The following is a 22,343-nucleotide window of genomic DNA, read 5'->3' as shown; positions in this document are numbered from 1 at the left end:
AATTAAAAGGGAAGCAGTGAGGGAAGTAATAATAAGGGTATATCATGTATTTGTTTAATCAAGAAAGATCACAAAAGGGCATGTTCTAAAATTAGCAGTCAGGGCTGTGATTGACAGGAGACAAGTGGTCCCAGTAGGGATGTTATAGATACGGGAGCAGATGATTCCCATAAAAAGTCATTGGAGTTTAGCTAATGCCTTCTGCATCTTATCAGAGTTATTCCTGGCAGTGCCCTGTCTGTGAGTAATAGAACCCTGACAGTTTATTTCATTTCAGCAAAAAGTTCTGTAAACTTTTTTTAACACCTTCTTCCATTTTTAAAACTACATTTCTCAACCGGCATAATACAACAATTTGGACATACTGTAAGACATTTGAAACTTTTTGTTCTCCTTTTTTTTTTAAATATGAACTTTTGTGAATTACTCTATGTATACTTTTTTTTATTTTTAGCACATAGTGATAGATAATACATTGTACTGCATTTTATTATATAATATATATTATATACACACATACCAATTAAGCTATAAACATAATATGTAAGGATTTTTTTTATAACACAGATAAATGTATAAATATTGCTACAGTTGTTGTTACTGTGTAAATATATTTAAATAAATAGTGTTTTTTTTTATTAAATATGGGCCCAAAAGATAACATATCCCAACAATGAAAAATAAACTGACTACTGACCTGATGTCTTCAGAGTGCCTTAAAATGGTTGGGACTGAGCCCAAGACTTAGTTGGAAAACGACGTCCTTATCCCAAAGAATAATGTTAGACAATCCCAGTGTGTAAATGGTTGGGCCTCTGTGCCTAGAAAACAAAACTACACAGGGTTTGGCTGTGTGTAGTTTTGTTTTTCTAAGCAATCCCTACACCCGAGGCAAGGCTGGGGATGCACGCACTGCTCAGAAGTGCTAACATGGTGCTTTTACTTTATATACCCCAGATCTGCTGACAGCCCAGCATCGTCACTGCATGGGCTGTCCCTATTGCTCAGCCACAGCATGGGATGCTGGGAGTGGGTGGTCTATTTTATGTAATGTCACACCTGTCTACATGACTGCTAGTTCTAAATTTGGCATTCTTAAATTTGTCTTTACTGAGGGATCCCAGCATGTGCACAGGGGTTGGGTAGGGATAGTTCAAGCTATGTATCTATCTATCTGTAAATCTTTATATATATATATATATATATATATATATATATATCAGATACCAGCTCTCTGGGATGGATTTCCTCTCCTCTCCTCTATGCATCAAGAACCAGGCGGCACTCCACAGATTTTGTTAAATAAAAAGTGTATTACATGCAACTCAAAAATTTACAGACATAGTGGACACCAACGTTTCAATGTCACCTGGGCGGTGGCTGTAAGCAGGACAGTGAGTGCCATTATAACACGTGGATATATATATATATATATATATATATACAGGTTGAGTATCCCTTATCCAAAATGCTTGGGACCAGAAGTATTTTGGATATCGGATTTTGCATACCATAATGAGATATCATGGTGATGGGACCTAAGTTTAAGCACAGAATACATTTATGTTACATATACACCTTATACACACAGCCTGAAGGTCATTTTAGCCAATATTTTTTATAACTTTGTGCATCAAACAAAGTGTGTGTACAGTCACACAATTCATTTATGTTTCACATACACCTTATACAAACAGCCTGAAGGTCATTTAATACAATATTTTAATAACGTTGTGTATTACATAAAGTTTGTGTACATTGAGTCATCAGAAAACAAAGGTTTCACTTTCTCGGTCTCACTCAAAAAATTCCGTATTTCGGAATATTTGGATATGGGATACTCAACCTGTATATATATATATATATATATATATATATGTATATATATATATATATATATATATATATATATAATTTTTTATTTTTTATTCTGTCCTGGTACATTTACATTATCACATATCTATTAACTGAAATGAAGTTAGGTATGAGGACAGGTGTAGTAGGGTATGCCGGCGGCCGGGCTCCCGGCGACCAGCATACCGGCGCCAGAAGCCCGACCGCCAGCATACTGACAGCTGGGCGAGCGCAAATTAACCCCTTGCGGGCACGGTGGCGCGATACACATGCGGGATCCGGACTGAAAGTCGACAGTAACTGGTTGACAATGTCTAGGTCGACCACTATTGGTCGACAGTAACTATGTCGACAGGGTGTCTAGGTCGACAGGGTCTTTAGGTCGACATGTTCTAGGTCAACAGGTCAAAAGGTCGACATGAGTTTTTCACAATTTTTATTGAACCTTTTCATACTTAACGATCCACGTGGACTACGATTGGAACGGTAATCTGTGCCGAGCGAAGCAGTAGCGGAGCGAAGGCACCATGCCCGAAGCATGGCGAGCAAAGCGAGCCATGCGAGGGGACGCGGTGCACTAATTGGGGTGCACTAATTGGGGTTCCCGGTCACTCTACGAAGAAAACGACACCAAAATAACATTAAAAACTCATGTCGACCTTTTGACCTGTCGACCTAGAACATGTCGACCTAAAGACCCTGTCGACCTAGTTACTGTCGACCAATAGTGGTCGACCTAGACATTGTCGACCTAGTTACTGTCGACTTTCAATACCACACCCATGCACGCCACACTATCTATTCTCCCTCCAGGGGGGTTGTGGACCCCCAAGAGGGAGAAAAAGTGTTGGTATGCCAGCTGTCGGGATTCCGGCACTGGTATACTGTGCGCCGGGATCCAGACAGCCGGCAACCTGAAGACCACCCATGAGAACAATCACTCCTATAGATAATGTAAATGTATCACTGTATAAATCATTCAAATAAGTATGGACTTCCTTTATTAAAAACTGCTAATTTCTAATCTATGACTACAATTTTACAGTCTAAGTCGTATAGGGAGCAAATATTGTATAAAAGTAGATTGTCGCGCCCAGGGTAAACCCTAGAGGCTGCAGTCTGCCCTACTATTAGTTTCATTTTTGGAATTAGACAAATTACTGAGTTTAGATTTTATATACATTTAACATAAAATTAAACAAAAAATTCGACTTAGATTTCCTTAGCACTGTAGAAATATATGGATGTGCTATAGATAAATACAGTTTGATTTATTAAAAGAAAAAAATGTGGAAATTTTCATTTAATTGAAAAGCAGACCTGAAAACATTGCTGTTTGCTAGTAAATACACAGTATCTCTAGATAGATAGATAGATAGATAGATAGATAGATAGATAGATAGATAGATAGATAGATAGATAGATAGATAGATTTCTGCCGTTCCTCTTGCTTTTCCTCGTCCTTGGAATATGTGAGTATCTGTAGAGTCGGTCAGAGTAGACAGGTAACTGCTACTGACCAAAATGATTGCCATGACAGTGAACTTGGACAGGGCCGAAACTAGGATTTTCAGCGCCCGGGGCAAGGCAGTAATTTGGCACCCCTCACCACCACCACCACCCCCCACAAATGAAAAAATACAGAAATAAAATAAAACAGATTGTAATAAAAATACAAATTAACAGAAAAAAATATAAAACGGCATGGGTGTATGGCAGGTGTATAATATACAGCAATGAGTACACTACCATCCCTCTATCACAGACACTAGTGCAGCATATGATATGAGGACTGTACACTGACAGTGCATGGAGGCAGCTGCAGCCAGGAATGGGTGTACGGTGCAATTAACTGACCTGGAGATGCTGCTCATTACACTGCAGGTGTGCCTGTCCCACCGCTTGGAACTTGTAGTACCCCTCCCCTGTGTTATATAATGCACGAATGCGGCAGCTGCCTACCTCTGGCCCCGGGTGTCTCTCCTTATGCTGGTTGCACAGGCAGGTGGAGCAGTCATCACCCACAGCCGACTGCTGTTCACCGCACCCGGCTCTTCCTGCACTCCTGCTTGCTGCACACGAAGCCCGGAGTGAGCCCGGGGCAGCCAGTGCTGATTGGCTGCTGTCATCACCCAGGCCCGGGGCGTCACTGCGGAGGCGTCGGCTCTCCCAGGTAGCGGCTGACAGTCAGTGCCCGGTAATTGGCTGGCCGTGGCGGCGTGTAAACTGTGCGCCAGTCTCAGCGGTTTATTCAGTCCAGTGCGTCCGGCTCCTTGCAGCCGCAGGGGGAGGCCGGTGTTAAGGCATTAAAGTGACTGTCCTGGCGCCCCCTCTGATCCAGTGCCCGGGTCACATGCCACCCTAGCCCCCCCCCCCCCTAGTTGCGGCCTTGACTTGGAATTGGTCTAGGTGACAGGTCTTTCTCTTCTCATTATTATGTTATTCTTGCCTCCATTCAGTCTGGTTACCTGTGTCCTGTATATACTCTTAATTTGCTTCTTTAATATGTTACTTTATACATATTCTATTATAGCAAACAAAAATCTTAAAATCCATCCACTCACTACTCGTGAAAAACAGCTTAGCCGTGTTTTGCATATTGTGCCAAATTGAGCAAAATAGCAAAGATGTAAGTGGACACATCTGTATATCACTGCCCACTCTGAACTGTTGAACTTGGCTTGTCTGACTGTTCTCTAGCTGTCAATTCCTTTCATTGGTTATTATATAGTCTACCTATAGCCCCTCTGCATATACTATTATCCTTTGGTCCATGTTGGCTCCTGTTCTGGGATTCCACTCTCCACAAGATCTAAGAGTAGAGAGAAAGGATATATATTATATTGTGGATATAAAGAAGATTTGAGGGAATGTAAACAGAGAAGGCCTTTGATAGGGTGGACTGGTCCTTTATGTGGCCTACTTGTTAAGATTTTTAAACAATCTGCTTTGGTTTTAGCAAATTCCCTATTAAGGATGACATGAGACCGGGGTGTCCTTTTTCACCTCTACTATTTGATCTCATCATAAATCCTCTTGCAACCAAGCTCCATCTTAATCTAAACATCTCAGGTACACAGGACACCCACTGTGGCCACAAGTTGGCTTTATATGCAGATGCCGTGCTCCTCACAATTACCAGCCCCAGTCTCTTCCTCCTTGCTTAATGAACTACTTACATATGAGGCGGAATTCAATTGTTTTTTCCGCCGCAGTCACTAGATGGCACCCAAACTGAGCTACCCAATTGTAGCTCCTGCGTCTGCATGTCAGCTTGGCACCCCCTGGGGGTGGCAAGCTGAAATGCACAAAAAGTGACCCATTTGGGCACCTGAATGGTACTTTTTGTGATCGCGTCAAGCACTTTCATCGGGATTAGCTACATTACGTGGCTAAACCCGACCTTTATGGGCACGATCAGCATGAAAACTATATACAATTGAATATCGGCCATGCGATCTCCCTTCACTTTAGACGGGAGGTCGGGCACAATAATCAATTGAATACCACCTATGGTATTCTATCAAACTCAAAATTAATTCTGATAAAACAGAAGCACTTTTCTTAAATGTAGACCCCTCCATACTTCACCTCCGAATAACCAATTACAATTTATAATGGTGAATCTAAAAATACCTAGGTGTTTACCTCCAGCTGTTGTTGAACAAACCATCCCAGCATGCCTTGCCACAGTTGTAGCATTCCCTAACAGCAAAACTGTGACAGGGCATGCTGGAACATGTAGTTTCACAACAGCTGATGATCCACAAGTTGGCCTGGCCTGAACTACAGTATAGGCACCACATTTTTTTTCTATTAGATAGGATGCATTAATGCAGTTCAAATGAACATGAGGTTTCTTTACTTCTTCCAAAGCCTCCCAGTTCATGTCTATCCTCCTTTTTTATAAAGCTCCAACAAGCCATCTCAAAATATGTTTTGTCCGGTAAATGCACTAGATTGCACTGCTTTAAATTTTGTACAAGTATAGTAAGGGTTTACTTAATTTTAAGAAATATTATTTTGCTTCCCTTATCTCCCAGGAAGTCTTTGCATATGTCCACATTTATCTTAGAATTTGGGCACATCTAGAGGTGGCCTTCCTTGGCATCCACTCTTTATACATACCTTTTTAGACTCAAGTACTCTTTTATCAGAACCCATATGGTAATATCTTTTTCAAATGTCTTCAGGTTAGAAATTTGTATACCCCCTTAGTAGGCATCAGCAGTTCTATAGACCCTTTCTTGGCTTTCATGAGTTGATATTGTATTAAGTTGGATTTTTCAATCACAATAAACCTGAGGAAGACTCACAAGAGCTGTCTTGGGAAACATACAGAGGCGAAATCTATGGACCTGGATACATGGACTCAGATTAAAGAGAACTACAAAACGATTAATCTGCATTCAAATCAAGGAACACATTTTAACAGCTGCACATGATAGGGGTGCATTAAGAGAGGAGGGGGCATGTTGGCCATTTCCCCAATGAATTTCCCCACTGTGCAAGCGCGAAACGCCCAGAAAATGTCCATATGGAATTTTCCCAGTGATTTGTACAGCGTTGCTGCCACTAAAGTGGGACTCCTGAAGAGTAAGTGTTCAAGAAATGGTTGCAGGGTGTGTGGTGTGTGCGTCCTGGACACAGGACCCCATGTGAACTACACACCTTGCACCCATTATAGATACACCTCCTGACACAAGTGGTACTTGGTTCCCACCTGATTTTGAACCATCAACCCTCTGGCCACAGCTGGAGGGACTTTGGTCAGGATAGTACACCTGCGCACACGTCATGCGTGGAACTTAGCTCTCTTCTGGGATTTCATCCATAACTTGATCTATAACATCACAATAATTCATCTATATTTTTGTCTATAATATTCACTTTTGTCTTTTGTCCAGAATGTACTTAACCACTCCCAGATATTCATCCGCAACATACAGTACTTAATGTCACCAAGTTCTCAATTGCTGCAAACTGAAGCAAGAACTTCCTTTATCCAATGCAATGATAAATCCCTTTCGGAGTATATTTCACCTTGAACAACATATCACTAGTAATCACCATGAATGCTCTCATATGTTTAGACCTCTGGAATCTCACATTATGAGGCTCTGGCACAGAACTGATTATGTTCCAACCTAATCTCCAACAGACCCACCTTTATATTAGTCCTCTCCCTTCTTTCCCATGCTACCTTTACCCTGAGTCCCTTTTTTGCTTTTCCTCTCACCCTAGAACCCAGCCTTTCCCACTCAACTCTCTTCCTGCTTATTCCTTCTTCCTCTTCTCCATTAGGCAACAATTTAGATTACTTCATGTTAATATTAGGCTTACAGTATGTTACCATGTGGCTTTATATTTTGCCTTTTATCTTATTTGTTATATAATTTCACTACTGTTGCTCCTTTACCCACTATTCATTGTAACTCCATTCCTCATTTTCTCCTTTTGCTTTCTGTATCCCCTGCTTAATTTTTATTGAAAAATCTCAATAAAATTTCATTCAAAATGTTAAATAAAATAGCAAGAGGATATCTGAGACCTGCAAGAGTGAAGGATGGGGTGAATGAAATATATGGGGGTGTGGATATGAGATCTGCAGAAGAGAGAGGAGGGGAAGGACATTTCAGTTGGTGAAAGATGCAAGACATTAAATCATATTTACCTCTCTATCTGAGGTTTCTGGGGTGTTTGTTTATGTGTCAGTTACATTCCGACAGCATGAGATACAGTTTAGACATCAAAGTGTTTAATAGTTTGACACAGATGGAAGCTAAATGACTTTCATTAAGCACGTCTTAATCTACTTAGCAGGAGGTGACTGGCTCTAACAATATTACGTAACACTAGGAGTACATTGTAATGCTTTGGCACTTTGCCCTTTTAAACTTAACTTTCCTTGTAAAATAAAATCCAATTCATATTGGTCTAGAAGATGATATTACACATGGCTCTGCATTTTTGGATCTCGTTGACACGCTACTCACTGGAACTGTTACCTAAGGGGTGTAATGAAGAGCTATTTGTAGCCTCATTTTTTATTTTTTAAATATTTACGACCAACAGTCTCACGAGGATATGTCACCGCATGACCAGTCTGACGCCACCATAAACTCTACATAATAAGAATAATAATCTAGCAGCATAAATGGGCAGGAAAGAATCTGTTTTCTTCCCCTCTGATCTGAACATTGGTTAGGCTGTATATAGTCTCCATCCGAGCCCTCTACTCTCTAGCTGGCAGCATAGTCTGTGTGAGCAATAGAAGACTCTAGCGCCGTGCTACAGTCTTCTGCTCATGGGCAGGTCTCCGGGAAAATGGAGCAGTGGCCATTTTCCCAGTGATCTTCCTACTGTGCATGCGTAAAGCACCAGGAAAATGTCTGCCACTCCATTTTCCTGGCAATTTTACAGCGCTGCTGAAGCAGACGTGGTTCTCCGGACAAGTGAGTACTGCTGAAATAGGTGCTGTGTGTGTAGTGTGGACCCTCCTGGACCTGAGGGCCTGTGTGCACTGCCCATATTGCACCCATTATAAATACGCCACTGATTACTGGTTCTCTATAGGGGCCAGGTCAATTGTACACCCCTGATGCACCTAACTGGGACCACAACAGCAAGATTCAATATGACTCACGTCATCAAGACCCTGGATCGCCCAGTTGGGAGTTTCCAGGACATACCAGGAGAGTAGGTAAACAAGCTTTGTAATGAAATAAAACAATATACCACAGTCTGTACGCTCTACAAATAGCTGTTTAACTCCATGTTAATTGTAGAGTTTATCATAATTATTTTGAAGAGAGTAAAAACAAGACACATTCAAGTCACTATAGTAACACACACACACACACACACACACACACACACACACACACACACACACACACACACACACACACACACACACACACACATACCACCATATGTAACACTGTGTAAAGATCTGTACCTCTCTAACCCCTGTGCACCTCTTCTTGTGTACTTTCTGGTATGGACAAAGTGTAATAATATAAGAATCTCCTATATATTTGCCTTGTGACTTTGTGCCTGGCGTTCTAACGCTGGGTGGAGTCACAGGGCTGGGGTGAGTTAGCAGCTCCTGCCCTGTCCCAGCACACCACTAGCAGAACGGGAGCAGCAGCCACACAATCCCCCCAGCATCCCCAGCCACAAGCCACCAGTGCACGGACGCCCCACAGTGCCTGGTAGTGGTAACCATGCACCCCTCCCTAGGATTACCCCCCAAAACAGCCACCTACACCCCAAATCACGCACACCCTGCACACCCTCACCCCACAGCTCCCAACACGCCCTCCGCACAGGCCCCCCTCCTACCTGCATGCCCCCACAGTGCCAGATATACAATGCCCCACAGTGCCAGCTATACAATGCCCCCACTTTCCAGCTATACAATGCCCCCACAGTGCCAGATAGACATTGCCCCCACAGTGACAGCTATACATTACCCCCACACTGCCAGCCATACATTGCCCCCACAGTGCCAGCTATACAGTGCCCCAGAATGCCAGCTATACAATGCCTCCACTTTCCAGCTATACAATGCCCCCACAGTGCCAGCTATACAATGCCCCCACAGTGCCACATAGACATTGCCCCCACAGTGCCAGCTGTACAATGCCCCCACCGTGCCAGCTAGACATTGCCCCCACAGTGCCAGCTATACAATGCCCCCACAGTGCCAGATAGACATTGCCCCCACAGTGCCAGCTATACAATGCCCCCACAGTGCCAGCTATACATAACCCCCACAGTGTCAGCTATACAATGCCTCACTGTGCCAGCTATACATTGCCCCCACAGTGCCAGATAGACATTGCCCCCACAGTGCCAGCTATACAATGCCCCCACAGTGCCAGCTAGACATTGCCCCCACAGTGCCAGATATACAATGCCGACACTGTGCCAGATATACAATGCCGACACTGTGCCACTCTGCCTGAGATTAAAAAAAAGGGTCTCCCTGTGTAACCCCTGGCAGGAGAGATTACAATACAGCTACAGCCTCCCCACCAATTGTCCTTACATACAGAACTTATTACTCCCCCTGCCCGCACCACACCCATCTCTCCTCAACCCACGCACCCGCCCCTTCCCCACCCATGCACCCACAGCGCCCCCGCACCACCACCCTCATCCGCTGCTCCCACCCGCAACTCCTCCCGACCCCCTACTCCCCCCCCTCCCACACACACACACACACACACACACACACACACCTGCCCATCCCCCACCCGTGGCACCCACACCCTGGCCCCTCCCTCACCTGCATCGCCCACTGACCCCCTTCCTCATCCGCTTGCCTGTTGTAATGTGTAAAATGGGGACTCTTGCCTGCCTTAATGTGTAAAATGGGGACTCTTGCCTGCCATAATGTGTAAAATGGGGACTCTTGCCTGTCGTAATGTGTAAAATGGGGACTCTTGCCTGCCGTAATGTGTAAAATGGGGACTCTTGCCTGCCGTAATGTGTAAAATGGAGATTCTTGCCTGCTGTAATGTGTAAAATGGGGACTCTTGCCTGCCGTAATGTGTAAAATGGGGACTCTTGCCTGCCATAATGTGTAAAATGGGCACTCTTGCCTGCCATAATGTGTAAAATGGGGACTCTTGCCTGCCGTAATGTGTAAAATGGGGACTCTTGCCTGCCGTAATGTGTAAAATGGGGACTCTTGCCTGCCGTAATGTGTAAAATGGGGACTCTTGCCTGCCGTAATGTGTAAAATGGGGACTCTTGCCTGCCGTAATGTGTAAAATGGTGATTTAGTGTATCAAGGCCATTGCAGTGTGTGGCATAATATGGTGCAGGGGGCATTACTGTGTGGGGCTTATTATGGTGGATTTATTATTTTTTTCCTGTGGTGCCGGTGATCTGTTGGTCCAGGGGCAACAATTGGGGTGTGAGGTCATCTTTTCACACAAGCCCACTCCCATTTTACAGAAATCACGCACATTTTAACAAGGCCACTCCCCCTTGTCATGCATGCACACAAAAACATTTTTTATATTTGGGGTGGGGGTTTTTTTTTATGTCAATGGGGGGAAACATTTTTAAGACTCCCACTGGGGTCCAAAATGGCTACAAACAGCTCTCAGGTAATACTCCACATAATACAAATATTAAACCCCAGGAAGGTGTGCAGGGGTTAAGGGGGCGTAGCCCCTTGCGATGGTGTGAAGAGCGCCCGTAGGGCGCGATGAACCACCTAGTGTTTCAGTAAAACATTAAAAGCAGTCAAAAAATAATTTCAATAGTTAGAAAGATCTACTGACAGGATGACTTGTATTGACATCTGTACTACTTCAGTGGATAAACCCCCAACACATTTGTAAATGTATAAGACAAATGTGCACAATACAAAGATGACAAGATACAGCCAGTGATGACTGGGTAAGGATAAAAGTATTCCTTTATTGATACAATACAAACAGACAACAACTATATAAACAGCATAATCATAAACAGAATGATCACAACACAGCCAGCCGCAAACATTCTAGAGTGACATTTACTGTACTTATTTAAATCCCAGGTTCTCTTACGGTAACTTCTCAGAAGAGGTCAACACCTGCTATCACAGTGACAACAAAGTGATAACAAATGGACAGTACAGGCAAGATAGGAGAGATGGTCGAACAAACTGTAAACGGAACTGTCATCTGTGAAACCTTAACCCAGATCCCAACTTTACTTACAGTATAGCCCACCAAGACAAGGTCACATGAGACATACAATCAGACCCCTGATATAGATTTAATTAAACAAAATATTAATAATCTTTATTCCTATTTGTTTTCAGAATCAGAATCAGCTTTATTGGCCAGGTATACTACGAATTTGTCTTCAGTTTGCTATACAACAACCAAGTAGGTAACAGATAAGCAGGTGGGGGGGGGCAGGTAAAGTCATACAGATAGGAATACCGTAGGGACACAAGTGAGTTACATGTACGTCTAGTCAGTCAATGTTCAGGAGTTCAGCAGGTGGACCGCTTGGAGAAAGAAACTTTTGAGGCATCTGGTGGACCTGGCGGGGACGGCCCTGTAACGCCTGCCTGAAGGAAGCAAGTTAAACATGCTGTGGCCGGGGTGTAGCTGGTCCTTTACTATCTTCGTTGCCCGCTTTTTAGCTCAGGTACAGGTCCTGGACTGAGGGAAGCTCAGCCCCGATGATCTTCTCTGTGGTTCTGACCACCTTTTGAAGCCTGCATCTGTCCCTCGCGCTGGCAGAGCTGTACCATACCAGTATGGTGAGCACAGTACCAACTCCACAATCGCGGAGTAGAAGAGGAGCAGAAGCTTCAGTGGGATGTTGAACTTCCTTATAATAAGAATAATAATCTAGCAGCATAAATGGGCAGGAAAGAAACTGTTTTCTTCCCCTCTGATCTGAACATTGGTTAGGCTGTATGTAGTCTCCATCCGGGCCCTCTATTCTCTAACTGGCAGCATAGTCTGTGTGAGCACTAGAAGACTCTAGCGCCGTGCTACAGTCTTCTGCTCATGTGCAGGTCTCTGGGAAAATGGAGCAGTGGCCATTTTCCCAGTGATCTTCCTACTGTGCATGCGTAAAGCACTGGTAAAATGTCTGCCACTCCATTTTCCTGGCAATTTTACAGCGCTGCTGAAGCAGATGTGGTTCTCCGGATAAGTGAGTACTGCTGAAATGGGTGCTGTGTGTGTAGTGTAGACCCTCCTGGACCTGAGGGTCTGTGTGCACTGCCCATATTCCACCCATTATAAATACGCCACTGATTACTGGTTCTCTATAGGGGCCAGGTCAATTGTACACCCCTGATGCACCTAACTGGGACCACAACAGCAAGATTCAATACGAATTACGTCATCAAGACCCTGGATCGCCCAGTTGGGAGTTTCCAGGACATACAAGGAGAGTAGGTAAACAAGGTTTGTAATGAAATAAAACAATATACCACAGTCTGTACGCTCTACAAATAGCTGTTTAACTCCATGTTAATTGTAGAGTTTATCATAATTATTTTGAAGAGAGTAAAAACAAGACACATTCAAGTCACTATAGTAACACACACACACACACACACACACACACACACACACACACACACACACACACACATATCCCACAATATGTAACACTGTGTAAAGATCTGTACCTCTCTAACCCCTGTGCACCTCTTCTTGTGTACTTTCTGGTATGGACAAAGGTGGTCATTCCGAGTTGTTCGCTCGTTAATTTTTTTTCGCAACGGAGTGATTAGTCGCTAATGCGCATGCGCAATGTCCGCAGTGTGACTGCGCCAAGTAAATTTGCTATGCAGTTAGGTATTTTACTCACGGCATTACAAGGTTTTTTCTTCGTTCTGGTGATCGTAATGTGATTGACAGGAAGTGGGTGTTTCTGTGCGGAAACTGGCCGTTTTATGGGTGTGTGTGAAAAAACGCTACCGTTTCTGGGAAAAACATGGGAGTGGCCGGAGAAACGGGGGAGTGTCTGGGCGAACGCTGGGTGTGTTTGTGACATCAAACCAGGAACAACAAGCACTGAACTGATCGCAGATGCCGAGCAAGCGTGGAGCTACTCAGAAACTGCTAAGAAGTGTCTATTCGCAATTCTGCTAATCTTTCGTTCGCAATTTTGATAAGCTTAGATTCACTCCCAGTAGGAGGCGGCTTAGCGTGTGCCAAGCTGCTAAAAGCGGCCTGCGAGCGAACAACTCGGAAGGAGGGCCAAAGTGTAATAATATAAGAATGTTTCAGTAAAACATTAAAAGCAGCCAATAAATAATTTCAATAGTTGGAATGATCTACTGACAGGATCACTTGTATTGAAATCTGTATTTCAATAAAAATAAATTACTACTACTTCAGTGGATAAACCCCCAACACATTTGTAAATGTATAAGACAAATGTGCACAATACAAAGATGACAAGATACAGCCAGTGATGACTGGGTAAGGATAAAACTAGTATTCCTTTATTGATACAATACAAATAGACAACAACTATATAAACAGCATAATCATAAACAGAATGATCACAACACAGCCAGCCGCAAACATACTAGAGTGACATTTACTGTACTTATTTAAATCCCAGGTTCTCTTACGGTAACTTCTCAGAAGAGGTCAACACCTGCTATCACAGTGACAACAAAGTGATAACAAATGGACAGTACAGACAAGATAGGAGAGATGGTCGAACAAACTGTAAACGGAACTGTCATCTGTGAAACCTTAACCCAGATCCCAACTTTACTTACAGTATAGCCAACCATGACAAGGTCACATGAGACATACAATCAGACCCCTGATATAGATTTAATTAAACAAAATATTAATAATCTTTATTACTATTTGTTTTCAGAATCAGAATCAGCTTTATTGGCCAGGTATACTACGAATTTATCTTAAGTTTGCTATACAACAACCAAGTAGGTAACAGATAAGCAGGTGGGGGAAGGTGGGGGGGTGGGGGGGAAGGTAAAGTCATACAGATAGGAATACCGTGGGACACAAGTGAGTTACATGTACGTCTAGTCAGTCAATGTTCAGGAGTTCAACAGGTGGACCACTTGGAGAGAGAAACTTTTGAGGCATCTGGTGGACCTGGCGGGGACGGCCCTGTAACGCCTGCCTGAAGGAAGCAAGTTAAACATGCTGTGGCCGGGGTGTAGCTGGTCTTTTACTATCTTCGTTGCTTGCTTTTTAGCTCTGGACAGGTACAGGTCCTGGACTGAGGGAAGCTCAGCCACGATGATTTTCTCTGCGGTTCTGATCACCTTTTGGAGCCTACATCTGGCCCTCGCGCTGGCAGAGCTGTACCATACCAGTATGGAGGAGCACAGTACCAACTCCACAATCGCGGAGTAGAAGAGGAGCAGAAGCTTCAGTGGGATGTTGAACTTCCTTAGTTGCCTGAGGAAGAACAACCTCTGCTGCGCTTTCCCAAAAGTGGCATTAGCGTTGGACCACCATTTAAGATCCCGGGAGATTGTAGACCCTAGAAACTTGAAGGAGTCCACTAGCGATACCACACTGTCAGCAATCGTTAGCGGAGGTGCACTAGCTAACTTCTTCCTGAAGTCCACTATCATCTTGACAGTTTTGAAGGGGTTGAGCTCAAGGTTGTTTTGGCTGCACCCCTGGGCCAACCGGTCTACTTCCCGTCTATAGGCCGATTTGTCCCCGCCCTTGATGAGGCCGATGAGGGTGGTGTCATTGGCAAATTTGATATTTACTGATTGCGCCTCTGAGTTGCAGTTATTTGTGTACAGGGAGAAGAGCAGGGGTGAGAGGACACAGCCCTGAGGGGCCCCTGTACTAGTGGACCGCGCTTGAGAGGTGAATTTCCTCGCTTTCACCACCTGTGTACCATCTGTCAGGAAGTCTACTATCCAGGAACAGGCAGTTTCTGGGACCCCTAGGCAAAGTAATTTAGGGTGGAGGATGCTGGGGACGATGGTATTGAAGGCCAAGCTGAAGTCGACAAGCAGGACCCTCAAGTAGGTACCGGGAATGTCTGGGTGCTGTAGAATGTAGTGCAGACCCTGGTTGACTGCATCCTCGATACACCGATTCGATTGATAGGTGAACTGTAGGGGGTCCAGTCACAGTTTTCAGGTGATTCAAAACCAGACTCTTGAATGTTTTCATGACCACAGACGTCAGTGCTATCGGCCTGTAGTCATAATTGCCAATACATATAATGAATAAGTAAATCAATAGTGAATAAACTGTTTCAGATAAATTATCTTTTTATTCCGAAAACTATCTGTTTTGGCATTGTTATTTACATAGCGCAGGGCGGATTGGTCATAGGCCCCAGTGGGAAGATCCCTGGTGGGTCGAAGTACATGTGGGCCTGTTTTGTTTGTTGACATGTGAGGGATGGTGCTGTCGCCATGGTTACATGGTATACCTCTGGTGCTGTCCATGTGAGGCCACTTCTACAGATTTTCCAGGGCCACTTTCAGTTCTTAATCCGACCCTGCATTAGCAATATATTTACTATAGCATTCTGTATGTCATAATTTTTTTGTGCTGTGTAAATAACCTTTATTCATGTTTAGTAAAGTTGGCAATTCTGCATTAAAAAGTCCCTAATGTCCAGGAACAATCCCATATTTTAATGATTAGTCATTGGGAATGCTGGGGCATACGCAGGATTTTCTGGGGGTTCTGATGAGAGCAGGCACCTTGCATCATTAGACCCCACCCTGTTGCATTGTAATGCCACAATTTGTGGGGAAAAGGGGAAGGGGCGGACTTAGTCATATTGCCCTGCCCCCTTACTTTGGACAGTATGGGGGGTTTTGGTCCATCATGGAGGAGTCTTGAGAACCAGAAATAATACCCTGCATGCCCCATTGGAATGTCCCTATTTTTTGTACTAACAAGGTGCACAGTACAGTTCCCATTTTCTACATGTTAGATGCCATAATTAACAACTAGCAATTAACAACTAGTGTAATTCTCTAGGCTTTACAATAATCAAATGGCAACAAATGACACTTATCACACACAGTAACATAATGGGGACTGTAGTCATGGATGTTAGGAGCAATCTTGGGCCCCTACTGCTGCATCTTGGTTGCATCAGGTTGGAGGCTGCACCTCCCTGCAGACTCTGGGTCCTAAAGCCTAGAATATTCTAGAACAAGATCAGAGGCAGCACACAGTGCCTGTGATTGAGCAGGTACCATCCACTCACCGTACAGTAAGGAATAATGGACTGTAATTCATAGATGTTGTGAGAGATGCAGAGATGGAAGTAAATCTATATACAGTAGTAAGCCTAAATTCTCATTGGTGTGACTTGCACCTGCCCTACATACACTTATGTCCAGGTCTACAAAGTACACATTTAACTGATCACCCTGATCACCCCCTCCCCCCCCCCCCCCGCCACCCCAGTTGCACCTTTTCAGTCACAAGTGTGCAATGCAAAATGCTTATCGCTATGCATAGTCTGTAATTGTGTGTGCCCATGTGCAGTGTGAAACCACACAATATGTTCTCTGTAAGCATGTGTACATCCAACTCTGCACCTGCCTCATTATTTTTATTTGTGGAAATGGAGTATTGAAAGCAGGAGACATTAGAATTATGAGTTGAGGGTAGGGTTAGGAGACACAGACATTTGGAGGGGGTGTAGTATGTGTTTCCGGCGGTCGGAATCCTGTTTTCCTGTAACAAAAAATACATTAATAAAGCAAGGTAAGCAAACAGTAAAACAAATCAACATTTCTCAAAAGTATTTCAGTCCACATTTTGTCATGAACATATTCAGCAAGTGATTACAGTCCCTTTGTCAACATTTCAGCAGCATTGCTCTCGCTTGCTATGCAACCCACATTGGCAGACTTGTTCTCCACTAACTCACGGATAAAGTCATGTCTAATGGCAATGTGTTTGGACCGTCCATAATGCTTTGTGCTGGAAGACCAATCAATTGCTCCCTTGTTATCACATGTAATGTTGATAGTCTAACTGTGGTAAAGAGGGCTAAACTCACATAAAGACTCCTTTATCCATAAAGCTTTTATTGCAGTTTCTGTAAGTGCCATGTACTCCACCTCAGTGGTGGATAGGGCAACAGCGGGTTGCTTTCTGCTCGCCCAGTTGATGGTTGTGCCTGTCAAAATGAACAAATATCCTGTGTAGGAACAATGGTCATCCTCATCTGATCCTCATCACAGAAAACTTCCAAAGTCGTACATTTTGACTTTGTAAACATCAACTTTAATGAACTTGTACCTTTTAAGTACTTTAAGATTCTTTTGACTGCAATTCAGTGTTGCCTCCCAGGGTTAATTTCAAACTATCTTGCCTGGCTCACTGCATGTGTGATGTCGGGGCGAGTCCCAATACCTGCATACATAAAGCTACCAACAGCATTTTGATAAGGAACCTCTCTTATTTCCTCTATCTCCTCTTGGCTGGTTGGTGTCATGACCTTTACCATATTCATGCTTTTCTCAATAGGAGTGCTCACTGGTTTTGCATCAGACATTCCATACTTGCTAAGTATTGCTTCAATATATGTTTGTTGATCAATTGTAACAGTCACATCTTTCAGGTTTTGTACAATCCTCATGCCTAAAAAATGATTTGCAGGGCCTAAATCCTTTAGCTTGAATCTTGCTTCAGCTGCTGTTTTACATCAGTAATGTGCTCTTCCTGACCTGCTAGCAATAGATCATCCACATACACAACTACAGTATGATGAACTGCTTTTCTTCTATAGTTTTGTGATATAAGCAGTGATCAGTCTCTGACCTAACAAAGTTCATCTCTAGCAGCACAGCATCCAGCTTTACATACCAACAACGACCAATTTGCTTTAGGACGTACAAAGATTTCTTTAAGAGGCAAACTTTTCCCTGTTGGAACATACTCTCGTCATAATGTTCAGGTGGTTCCATATAAATCTCCTCAATTAACTCTCCATTGAGGAATGCAGAATCAAAGTCTAACTGGTATAACAATAAATCATGAAGTGTAGCAATGGCAATGACTAACCTCAAGGTGCTGTACCTTGCGACAGGTGAAAAGATATCTCTGTAGTCGATACCAGATTTTTGTGTTTAGCCTTTGGCAACAAGATGGGCTTTTTAATGATCAATAGTCCCATCCGCATTCAGCTTTCTGCAAAGACCCACTTGTTCTTGATTGTCTTACGGTTATTCAGCCTGTGAACTACAGTCCATGTACTGTTATCATCCAGAGTTGACAGCTCTGTATCTATTGCTGACTTCCATTCTGTCCAGTCGCTACTTGATTTTGCTTTCTGTATATTTTGGGGCTCACAGTAAGCTATATTTGCATATTTCTCACTGTATCTTTTAGATGGAACATCTTTATTGCTCCTCATGGAACTTCTGTTTCCTGATTGGGTATCCACATTAACTGTTTCAGGTTCAGACATGCTTTCTGGTGCCTGTACATCCAGCAATACATATTGTTGCTGTGATTCTTGTTCCACTGTTACAGTGAGTGGTGCTGTCTCATGGAACACTACATCTCTAGACTTTAGAAGACGTTTGTTTGTAATGTCCCAAAGCTGTATCCTTTGCTTTCTTCACATTATCCTAGCATAATACATTCCATTGACTTTGGATCTAATTTCCAGCTTTTCTCCTTAGATATATGTGCATAATCTTTACAGCCAAAGACACAGAAATGATTGACAGCTGGCTTTTTCATGGAATACACCTCCAGTGGCGTTTTACCTTTTACGGCTACTGTGGGTGCACAGTTTTAAGATATACTGCAGTACACACTGCCTTGGCCCAAAAGCTTTTCTCCAGGCCTGTGTCACTTAACATAGTACGTGCTCTCTCAACAATTGTACAATTTGCACGCTCAATCGCACTGTTGCTCTGGCGTGTAAGCACTTGTTAGTTGATGCTGCATGCCATATCTTTTCAGGAACTGTGCTAAAACTCTGTTGTCATACTCTCCGCCATAGTCGGATCTGAAGATTTTCTTATATTCCACAATTTTTTTTTTAAATTGCGTATTTTTTATTGAAAGTTTTAAATGAACATCCCAAAAAGAATAATATGAAATAAAAAAAATAAAATAATAAAACGTATACATATAAAACAAACAATACCGGCAGGTATAGTAAAGTATGCAGGATGCAATCAGAAGTACGGTCAGACAGGAGACACAGAATACAAATGCAGTACACCTCTAATAGTACAGGATATACAATACGCCCCACATTATAGCAATAAGCAGTAAGAGTAAGAGCCCACAGGCGCCATGTGAGCTCACACATTGAGGATAAAATGATAAAATTAAAATAAAAAAAGACTGACCCATGAGGCGTAGAAAAATACAAAAGTATTGGCACTGCAAACTATAGATAAAACACCTGCCTGAGTATACAGAAAGAAAAAAAAAATAAGAAATAATTAAAATCCTAAGACCCCTGCTGCTTATAGAGATAAAACAAAAATCTCTACAATACAGAACAGAAAACAAAACCCCCCAAAACAAACCACCTCAAAACCCCCCAAAACAAACCACCTCAAAAACCCCCACCCTGTATAGCCTATCCCCAACCTAGGTATACCTGGATCCCCAAACCCTCCCCACCCCCCATTAAACTACGTGACCTAACTGTCTAACACCCCCCTCCCTCCCTTCCCTAATATGAGGATAAATGAAAAAAATAAGTGACTGGGGCAAATAAACAAAAAAAAGAAGAAATATAGCCAAACAGTAAATAGAGTAGATCTCCCTCATATGAGAATAAAAAATAAAAATAAAAAATTAATATGCAAATATGGAGATATGATAAGCGACCCGGAAATATAAGGAACAGTGCTGGTAGCACCCTACAGATACAACAGTATATAGGGATATGTAACCCTTAAATAAGCGATGGTCAAATAAAACATATCTTAGAACCATCAAATAACGAAATTATATCAATGGTAAGACATACAAAAAAACAGAATAGAACATAGTATTTAAGAAAGTATCAACAATAAAATAGAACACAGCCAAGGACCCGGTAACCAGTGAGGTATTATACAGACTTGGAAAGAAAGAAAATCAGTCCGGAGAATAAGCCCACTCTGGAATCAAGTCATTTAGCGGTACACGAACAGTAGTCAGGAAGGTAGTGGAGCCAGCAACCATCCCGCACAGCATTAGCCAGATAGATAAGAGGATAGGCCACAGTTCCACAGTAAATGTAGACTGGAGAACCAGCCCTCTCCCAAACATCACAATTAACTGCGAAATGATACAATACCGTTCTCCCCCATTATCAAGGAGGTCACACTGTGGACCCTCAAAGAAAATTGCAATGGAGGTCCATACAGTCACCAACGATGAGACGGAGGCAGTCACCGACATCCCACACGCCATCACCCACTGCAAATAACGGTGAATATGCGCAGGAAGAATCCGCAAATCCCCCATTTTGTTCACAATGTGTTCGTCGGAGGAACCTCCAGCATTAAGCATCGACTATAGCGGAGCGGCAGGCCCCGCAGATACAAGCTCCCCCAAAGGTTCCGAGGGTAGCAGCACCGGCGGGCAGGTGGACCCCACAGGGGAACCAGTTACTGCAACAGTCTCTACTCCAAACATATTAAGAACCCTTTGCTCGGATTCCGCGATAGCCTTCAGGATGATTGAGACCGAATGTCCAGAAATATGAACAGGATTAAACATGGCTGCAGGGGGAAGAAGCAATATACTGTAGGAGCAAGAGGAAGATCCACTGGTAGAAAGGGAGCAGAGTTATACACACAGGAGCTTGGCTCATCCAAAGAACGCAGGGGTGTGAGTACAGCACATGTGTTCTAGAGGTGAGAGGGAGCCAGGCATACAGTGCTCTTCCCTGCACTACGGTTCTAGTTAAAGCTCTGTCCCAAATTCACAGGGAGTGTTGTCTCTGTAATACTATGTGCTCAGTAATATCCGCACCAGGGGAGAAGGGGACAGGCAGTGGAATGTGTGCAGTGTATAATACAAGCTCACCAGCCCTGAGCACACTGGCCCCAGCAGCTGAGTGAGGGCAGAGCTGCAGCAGGAGCACCAGCCACACTGAGAGCAGAGTCTGCCTCAGGATACAGTCACAGCATACCTCCCAACTGTCCCGATTTCGCGGGACAGTCCCGTTTTTTTGGGTCTGTCCCGCTGTCCCTCCCGCGGGCCGCAGTGTCCCACGGTGGGGAGGGAACAGTTGGGAGGCTCCTGATCACTCACTGCTCTGCTCAGTTGAGAGCAGAGCAGCGGTGAATAGACGCTGTGCGCATGCGCAAAGCGTCTATTCCAGTGAGTTAGAGGGAGAGGGGGCATGCCAGCAGCTCACAGAGCGCTGGCCATGCCCCCTCAGTGACGAAAACGGGGGCGTGGCTCGCGAACGCGGGCCTCCACGAAGCCACGCCCCCTTCCATGCAGGCCACACCCCTTTTAGGCCGCGGGCGCGCTGCACGTGCCAAGATGTCCCTCCTTCCACTGCTTCAATGTTGGGAGGTATGGTCACAGACTTCACCAGCAAGTAAGTTAGGACTCTTGGCACAGAGGATCCCCAAATTCACACTGCAGGAGCAGAGGGGGGTACTGCACTCTTGCAGAAATTTTCAGCCACAGAACATCAAGGAAACAGGAGATAGATCAGGATATTAGCAGGAGCTCTGGCCTATATTCCACAATTTTATTGACAACTTCACTTTAGCTGTAATGAAATACATGTGTCATCCTTGTGGCATCATCAATAAATGTTATAAAATACTTATAGTCACTGGCTGATTCCATCTCCACTGGACCACATACGTCAGTATGCACTAGGGCTAGTGGTACTGTATTTCCACTACTAGTAGACTTAGAAAATGGTGTGCGAGTCTGCTTTCCTTTTATACAACTCTCACACACAGGTCTCTCAGTATTACTCACAGTGATTCCAGTTGCCATTCCATCGAGTAGTTACTGGACGTTGTTATATCCAAGATG

The 22,343-nt window shown here is 43.6% G+C and overlaps 1 protein-coding gene across 29 annotated transcripts in view; it reads right to left on the bottom strand.

Moving 5' to 3' along the window:
* Positions 1–932, bottom strand: part of TTN (titin) — a 302,099-nt gene extending 301,167 nt beyond the window's left edge. For 28 of the 29 annotated variants that reach the window (XM_063933349.1, XM_063933371.1, XM_063933359.1 and 25 more), the window contains exon 1: positions 698–932. The gene's annotated coding sequence lies outside the window, so the exon portion shown is untranslated. The remainder of the gene's footprint in view (positions 1–697) is intronic. The other variant, XM_063933377.1, reaches the window with a different exon arrangement.
* Between the last annotated feature and the right edge of the window lie 21,411 nt (positions 933–22,343).

The sequence above is a fragment of the Pseudophryne corroboree genome, chromosome 7 (assembly GCF_028390025.1).
Source record: "Pseudophryne corroboree isolate aPseCor3 chromosome 7, aPseCor3.hap2, whole genome shotgun sequence".
NCBI lineage: Eukaryota > Metazoa > Chordata > Amphibia > Anura > Myobatrachidae > Pseudophryne > Pseudophryne corroboree.
This window is presented reverse-complemented; position numbering and strand designations above follow the sequence as displayed.